The following is an 8,885-nucleotide window of genomic DNA, read 5'->3' on the forward strand; positions in this document are numbered from 1 at the left end:
TTGATGGTCTAAAAAATGTCCAGCTCACAACAGAGGTGAAAATTCAAACTCAAGATTCAGTCATGTTTCAGTTGAGTGATGGGGAGTCCGCAGAAGCCATTTTACCACAGGAAGCACCTGGTCAAATAAAATGGCCTCGTATATATTCCTGTATATACCATCATGCAGAGCAGTCATCATCAGCCCTAATAGCTCCCCCAGTAAGGCTGTCTATACCATTACAAATCACCCACCATGTTTAACAACTGTCTATACATACAAGGTGTCCTTTTTCAAACATGAACCATCTGGATTTAGACCACATTACATTTTCCTATTGCTCAAGGGTGCAGATTTTGTTCAGTTTATATGAGGGTTATGCTTCATTGCATGTTACTGTAACGTATTGAGAACAGGATGCAAGATGCAAGTAAAAAAGTGCTTTATTAAGCAAACGTAGCAAACGGCAGGTCAGGCGAACACAAACAAAGATGTAAAGTGGCGCAGGGACTTTGAAAGGCAACCCGGTGATGGTGCACGGTGATCCAGTGCAGTAATCCCCCGGTGATGGTGCGCGGTGATCCAGTGAAGCAATGCAGGAATCTAGACAGAAGACGACAACGAAGAACAAGAAGATAATCCACAATAATCCAAGAGACGAGCACGGGAACAGAAACACAAAGCGGGTAAATCACAACGATCTGACAACATGAGACACCAGTTACTGAACATATAGTGTATACTGAACACTGAACAAACAAGTGGTAACAGCTGGCGCCGCTAATCAATGGTAATCAGCGGCCACGCCCACAGACACGCACACACCAATACACGAGAAGAGAGAGAGACAGTGAATTCATAAACCGTGACAGTAGCCCCTGCCCCCGACGGACTTACCTGTCGATTGTAATCATCGATCAGGGAGTGATCCAGAATGTCCCTAGCAGGAACCCAACTTCTCTCCTCCGGACCGTAACCTTCCCAGTCCACCAGGTACTGGAATCCGTGTCTCCTCCTTCTCGAGTCCAGAATACGGTTTACCGAATACGTAGGTTCCCCATCTACGAGTCGCGGAAACACAGGTTTTATTTTGGATACGTGGAAGGCGGGATGAATTCTCCTGTACACGGTAGGAAGTTTGAGTCGGACTGCCACCGGACTAATGATCTTGGTGACAGTGAACGGGCCGATAAATTTGGGAGCAAGCTTGTCAGATACGGATCAGAGAGGAATGTTCTTAGTAGAAAACCACACTTTTTGACCAACGACGTATACGGGAGGCTTCGACCGGTGGCGATCGGCCTTAGCCTTACCACAGTATAAGCAGAGTCCTTGGGATCTCCGCCTTTTTCTCTCCTCCCGGGAAAGCCGAGCTCTGCCTACCTGCATGGGCTCGTGATCGTAGACGAGACTGATCGTGTCCCCGCTGCTGACGCGAGGAGTCCTCCGTGCTGCCATACTGGCAACTCTGCCGAAAACGACTCATTCTACTCATCCGAGCATCAACTCTCAGCGCCATCTCCACCAGTCCGTTCAATCTAGGAGGAAGATCCAACATGTAAATTTCTTTCTGGACACGGTCAGCCAGCCCATGCAGGAACCGGTCCCACGGCGCCTCCTCGTTCCATTGGCACTCTGCGGCCAGGCTGCGGAACTGGATGGAATATTCTGACACCGAGCGATCTTCCTGGCGGAGGTCGGCGAGTAGTCTGGCCGCCTCCCTACCCGCCACCGCACGATCGAAAACTCTCCTCATCTCCTCGGAAAGTGCCTGGAACGAGGTGCAGCATGGATCCTTGTTCTCCCACACCGCTGTTCCCCAAAGAGCTGCCTTGCCCAACAATAATGTGAGCACAAACGCTACTTTCGATTGTTCTTGACAATGTCTGCGGCTATTACGAGAAATTCATAGAGCACCTTGTAAGGAAGGCTCTGCAATACTCTGGCTCACCTGAATACCCCTCAGGAATGGGTGAGCGTGGCTCGTGCTGGAAATGCGGTTCTGGCGAGGTGGACTGAACGGGCGGTGTGGGTGGTGCAGTGGGACCCCTCAGATGTTGGAGCTTATGGGTGAGCTCGGACACCTGCGCCACAAGAGCTTGGACCGTCCGACCTGTGTTGGCGATGCTTTACTCTTGCTGGTCCATCAGTGTGACACTGCAAGTAAGGAACTCGTCCAAACTGACCGAACTTGCTGCATCCATGATTGGTCAGATCGTTCTGTAACGTATTGAGAACAGGATGCAAGATGCAAGTAAAAAAGTGCTTTATTAAGCAAACGTAGAAAACACCAGGTCAGATGTACACAAACTCAGATGTAACGTGTCGCAGGGACTTTGACAGGCAACCCGGTGATGGTGCACGGTGATCCAGTACAGTAATCCCCCGGTGATGGTGCGCGGTGATCCAGTGAAGCAATGCAGGAATCCAGAACAAGAACAAGAAGCTAATCCACAATAGTCCAAGAGATGAGCACGGGAACAGGAGCACTGTTCTCAATCTCAATGATCTGACAACATGAGACACCAGTTACTGAACATATAAAGGGAATGTGGTAACAGCTGGCGCCGCTAATCAGTGGTAATCAGCGGCCACGCCCACAGATACACACACAGCAATACACGAGAAGAGAGAGAGACAGTGATTTCATGAACCTTGACAGTTACATTGCATAATTTTCTCCAAATATCAGCCTAGCAGTTCTGTGAAATTTAGCAGAGTTGGTAGAGACTGGGGCCACGTTTACACATAGCCGGGTATTTAGAGGGACGAATATTTCCTCCCCCCTCCGTTTTCAATAATAACATCGTGCACACAACATCGTTTTCAAAAAAGTTATCATTTACATCAACAGTGTAAATGACTGCGCGTCGCAGATAAATACACCGTCGAGCGCCATCATAACTATGCCAAACTGGGCACCCTCATGAAGTTAAGCATTATCTGGCGCATAATGTGACGTTTGAGAACCTAAAACCCCGTTTCTCCCAGTTGGCACGGCAACACATAACCGGCGTTTTCAGAAATCTCCACTTTGGCCAGAGTTTTTAGAAATAATCGTTTTCTGTGATAAAAACAGGGGTTTTCGTGTAAACGAGAGGCCAAACCGCAGGGAAATATCTGTGTTTTCCCTTCGTGTAAACGGGGCCTAGATCAGAGAGGTTCCGATTCAGTTTTGTGCTTTTTTTTTTCTATTGTTTGTTGCGAATTTCGGCCTTTTCTTTAAAGGATTAGTTCACCTCAAAATGAAAATTTCCTGATAATTTACTCACCCCAATGCCATCCAAGATGTTCATGTCTTTCTTTCTTCAGTGGAAAAGAAATTAAGTTTTTTGAGGAAAACATTTCAGGATTTTTCTCCACACAATGGACTTTACTGGTCACCAACATGTTGAAGTCCAAATCAATGCAGTTTCAAAGGGCTTTAAAGTGCTTCAAAGGTCTCTGCACGATCCCAGCTGAGGAATAGTGTCTTATCTAGCGAAACGATTGGTCATTTTCTAAAAAAACTTAAAATTGATATACTTTTTAACCACAATTGTTCGTCTTGTGCTGGTCTGCGACGCGCTCGGCATTACATCATGACGTTGGAAAGGTCAAGTGGAAGTACCGCCCCATTGTTTTAAACATCCAGGATACCAACACGAAAGGACCATTTTAAACAATAAACTGACACAAAGACATAAATATGTCATTTAACATACAGTAAAATTTGAACGATCCTCCTTCTCCACACTTTTAAAACAATGGGGCGGTACTTCCACTTGACCTTTCCAACGTGATGCATAATGCCGAGCGCGTCGCAGACCAGCACAAGACGAACAATTGTGGTTAAAAAGTATATAATTATTTTTTATTTTTAGAAAATGACCGATCGTTTCACTAGATAAGACACTTTTCCTCAGCTGGGATAGTGAAGAGACCTTTGAAGCACTTTAAAGCCCTTTGAAACTGCATTGATTTGGACTTCAACATGTTGGTGACCAGTAAAGTCCATTGTGTGGAGAAAAATCCTGAAATGTTTTCCTCAAAAAACTTAATTTCTTTTCCACTGAAGAAAGAAAGACATGAACATTTTGGATGGCATTGGGGTGAGTAAATTATCAGGAAATTTTCATTTTGAGGTGAACTACTCCTTTAATTTTACCTTTTTTTCCCCCATATATATATATGTACTACATATCCCACAATTCCAAGCAAACTACACTACTGAATCTAGTGCACTACATTACCCATACACCCCCTGGTTGAGGTCTGTAAGTAGACATCACTTCCTTCCTTTGTTTCTTTTGCACTGGTGAGGTGTGGGTGTTTGAATGGACACTCAACCATGTCCTTTGAGTCCTTTCCTTAGGATGCGTTAAGTAAGTTTGTTTTGGCAATTGTATTGTTTTGAATTTGTTATTTGAATTGTTTGGATTGAGTATATATATATATGATGTTGATATTTTTATTGATTAATTATATGAGTTTGATTACCTTTATTGTATTGTTTGTATTGACTTAAGACTTATACGAGATCAAAGAGATATTCGAGATCAAAGAGATTAAAAGAGAGCAAACCAGGTATTTGTCCTGTGTTTTAATCAGACACACCATCAAGTTTCTGCAACTCCAATGAACTTTGGATATATTTAATATCTGATATGCAACAAATGGTCCTTCGAGCTAGAGGCAGACATTTGTGGAATGGATTACCATGCAAGACCCGACGCAGCCTAAGGAGAAGACCTGTTCACCATGCCTGCCTGTTTTGCTGACTTTATGGTGAGAGAACGTGCTCCTTCTCCCCCTTCCTCACCAACACTAGTTGTAAGTGATCATCAACAAACCCAGTATGGAAATCCAACTTCTTTAAGACCGGGGTAACTGAGCCCCTAATTGTTAGAACTGTACGTCAAGATACTCTTGCACTTGAAGGCTATTCTGTAACCTTTGAAATATCCTCCATGGCCAATCCAGAAGAGAAGTATTCCATTTCCAATACCTTTTCTGCTGCCAGATTGGGACTGGCAGAACAGACTTATCCTGTTGAGATCTTGCAGAGATGTTTCAGACTTCTTCAAGACTTACCCCTTCCAGCCTTCGCTAATGTCCAACCACTTCTTATTAGTGCAGACTACCCACACCTGATAAATCCAATTGATCAGGTGTATTTTGGGGCCTCCTAAATCCCCAGCCGCAATCCAGATCAGTTTAGGCTGGGTACTTCAAGGCCCAATACCGATTCCTAATACTGATGAGATGCAGTGTCTTGTTACCACCGCTAATCCACTAGAAGAACTTTGCTATGATGTGGAGAAATTATGGAAAGTAGACATCCATCCTTTCAGGAATGAGAAAGTCATTACTAGGTCCAAGCAGGACCAAGAGGCTATGGACTTGTTGGCCTCCAAGTCTAAAAGAGTTGATGTGGATGGTGTCCAAAGATATGCCACTCTGTTATTGCGTGCTGCTTCCGCCATAAGGTTACGAGCTTCACCAAATGCAGTTACGTCTTCTCTCAGATGTATCAAGCGACGCCTCCAAAGAAATCTTAAAATTGCTGTTGTGTATGTGTGAATCCAGTTATATTTCCAAAGTTGAACTTCCTCATGACTCATTTAGTGAATCATGGTATATTCCTCATCATATTGTGGAGCATAATGGAAAAAAGAGAATAGTCTTCAATTGCTCCTATCAATATAAAGGTGTTACTAAACAGTCAACTTCTTCCTGGTCCACAATTGGGCCCTTCCTTACTTGGTGTCTTACTCCGGTTTCGTCAGTCAGTGGCAATTAGTGGGGATATAAAATCTATGTTCCATCAAGTTAGACTACTACCAGAAGAAAGTTCTCTTCTACGCTTCCTGTGGCACAATATGCAGAGGTCAAATCCACCTGACATCTACGAATGGGAAGTTTTGCCCTTTGGCACAGTATGTAGTCTGTTGCGCAACATATGCTCTACAAAGGCATGTCCATGATCACCAAGAAGGATATGAAGATATAGTGAGTTCTGTACTTCAGTCATTCTATGTGGACAACTTTTTAGAGAGTTTCCCAAATGTGCAAACTGCTAAGAACTTCCTAAACCGAATGTGCTCTTTACTGATGAGTGGAGGATTTGAAATCAGACAGTGGGCAAGCAACCAGCCTGATGTTGTCAGACATCTTCCTCCTGAAGCCAGGTCTGCGTGTGCTGAACTGTGGATCAATCAAGACCGTTTGGATCCTAAAGAAGGAGCTCTGTGTCTTATACAGTCTATACTTATGTTGTATTTAGCAGCTATCCTATGATACAGTACCATCTTGATCATGCAACTCATGTCTAAATTTGGTCAGTCAAATTGAGTCACACTGTTTGCAGATCATTGCTTTAACCTTACAATTATTTCATCTAGTTGCTCAAAACTAGAATTTCTTTTTCTTATAGAACACAAAAGGTGTTTTATCAGACACTCCTATGGTGAAGTGTCCTTCTAGCCCTGATCTATATTTGTCATCTGAAATCGCAATATTTTTCTGACTTGACACTTCAAACGTGCTGTAAGCATTTTGGGAGGGGGGAAATTACTATGGAAGTCAATGGAGACCCATCAACTGTTCGGTTACCAACCTTCAAAACAGCATCTTTTGTGTACAGCAGAAGAAAGAAACGCATAGGTTTGAAACAACTTAAGGGTGAGTAAATGATGACATAATTTTCAAGGTTGGGTGAACTATCACTTTAATAAAAAGTCACTTCATTCACCATTGTAATTGTGATCTAGTCTCTTCAAATGTGATGTAGTTTACACACAAACACAAAAACACACACACACACACACACACTCAAAAAAAAAAACTGGATCACTGGGCGAGTCCTCTGCTGGTTACTACAACAACAAAGAATCATAGCAAATCATTGAACTCCTTCCATTTTAGGCTACTTATAAACTATATGTGGCATCCAAGTATTATAAGCCGCCTCATAACTATTCTAGAATCTGGAAGTTTCCATTCCTTATTAATCAGTGGTAAAACTGTTATATTGGTTTTATTTGCTATTCTAGAAGGCATGTAGACTTAAAAAAAAAAAATTCCAAATAGATCTAAATGCCACATCAAGACCTGCAACTTCTCTAGTCTGTCACCAGAGGTCATGCTTTCCACAATATTATTAATAATTTTCATCACGACTGGCTCACATGGAAGCTCATCTGTCTGAAGGTTTGGGTGGCAGTGAGGGAATGTTGTGAGGCAGATCTGTCACAGCAGTCTTTCCATATTTCACAGCATAACCTCTGAAATGTGACACATTTCTCATTGCCTTTCTCCTATTTCAGGGGCGAACAGCTCTGAACAAGCTAATCAATGTCTTCAGGATTACTAAGGCTAATAGGCAGGTGAGGTTTTTTTCAGTGTTGGAGCCAAACTCTGCAGGACAGCGGCTCTCCAGGACCGAACTTGCCTACCCCTGCCCTTTTGAAATGTGCTCTGGATGACCGCAGTGATGCTAGGTCATATCATGGTGAGCGAATTATGAGAATTGTGGATGAGAACAAAATCTGCTTTGATTGTGAGCACATAAAACATAGAAAAATGGCATACGGGAAGTTTTTAAGACAAGGCTTTACTAAAACATTCTGATTGGTCCAGGATTTCATCTCGGACCCTCACTGCAAAGAAAGCAATTATCTGGAAAGGGAAGTAATTTGTTTAGGATTGTAGAGGGTGAAGGGCACATATGGAGCGGATAATGAAAGTGAACCGCAGAGTACAGTATGTCACTTTTGTTCCTAAAACTTGGCAAATTTTAACAAAATTAAATGTTGATAACACAGCATACAGCACCAAGCTAATCTCATAGAGCTCTAGGTCACAATATCCATCAGGAAGATGCAACTGTTGGAAAAACACACATTAGAGTATACTGCCCCCTCTAGTATGTGTGGGTACGGCACCTTTCTTCTTGGCTTCATCCGAAATAGCATACTTCTCTACTATATGGACCTAAAAACAGCATGTGACAAAGAATTATGTCCGAATTCACAGTACCTACTCATAAAAGAGCTAATGACCTACTTTTTCTGGCGCGATTCTGAAGTGCATACTTTACTATCCCAAGAGGCCACGGGAGAGGATATGAAAGGCAGTGAAGCGACACAACGGACGCTGGTGGATCATATGATAATGACGAATGTACGTCCAGATTGCATTCATGCTATACACACATTTATACAGCTTCTCTTACCCATGAAGCATGTTCTAAATGACTTTTTTTTTTACAAAAGATTGTGATAATAAATTTATTCGTCATCTCTCTCAAACAAGAAACTTAATTAGCCTACTCCAAAGGGAAAATATTTTTGGGGTTGTATAATAGATAACATTCAATGGAGGAAAACATGGTTCCTAGTTCTGCATATAGCCTTGTAACGCACTTTAGTCCAAATACTGTGATTTAGCTGATATATGCACCTTCTGTAAGAATGAAAATGAAGACATCTGTCATTTTTTTTTTCTCTTGTAATGTTTCATCAGTTTTCTGGAATGAGTTGAGCTCTTATTGTTTTTAAAGTTAATATGAACGGTAATCTACGCATTAAGGATGCCATTTGTCTTTTTGAAAACCCAAACAAATCTTTAGAATCTTTTAACTTCCTTATCCTTGTGGCAAAGTTTTACTTTCACAAACAAAGGTTTCTTAAGAAAATTCCTACTTTTATAGATTTATTTTGTGAAGTAAAACATTTAATCAAATCACTAAGAATAATTGATAATAGAAAATTTACTTCTTTTTTGAAGAAATATGATGAAATCTTTCATGTACCATCTGTTTGCTGTTTCTTTTTTTTCTTTATTGAGCTCTTTCCATTTTGTATGATTGTGCCCGAATGAGTTTACTTGCTTGATATATACACTGTTGGAAATGTTGTAGATTT

The 8,885-nt window shown here is 42.0% G+C and overlaps 1 long non-coding RNA gene across 1 annotated transcript; it reads left to right on the forward strand.

Moving 5' to 3' along the window:
• The first annotated feature begins 4,241 nt into the window (after window positions 1-4,241).
• Window positions 4,242-6,717, forward strand: LOC143736656 (uncharacterized). The gene is made up of 2 exons (XR_013203536.1): window positions 4,242-4,343; window positions 4,570-6,717. It is a non-coding gene; the product is annotated as an uncharacterized LOC143736656 (long non-coding RNA).
• The last annotated feature ends 2,168 nt before the right edge of the window (window positions 6,718-8,885 follow it).

This window comes from Siphateles boraxobius, unplaced genomic scaffold, assembly GCF_051911475.1.
Source record: "Siphateles boraxobius isolate OS27281-9 unplaced genomic scaffold, OSU_SipBor_1 130, whole genome shotgun sequence".
Taxonomy (NCBI): domain Eukaryota; kingdom Metazoa; phylum Chordata; class Actinopteri; order Cypriniformes; family Leuciscidae; genus Siphateles; species Siphateles boraxobius.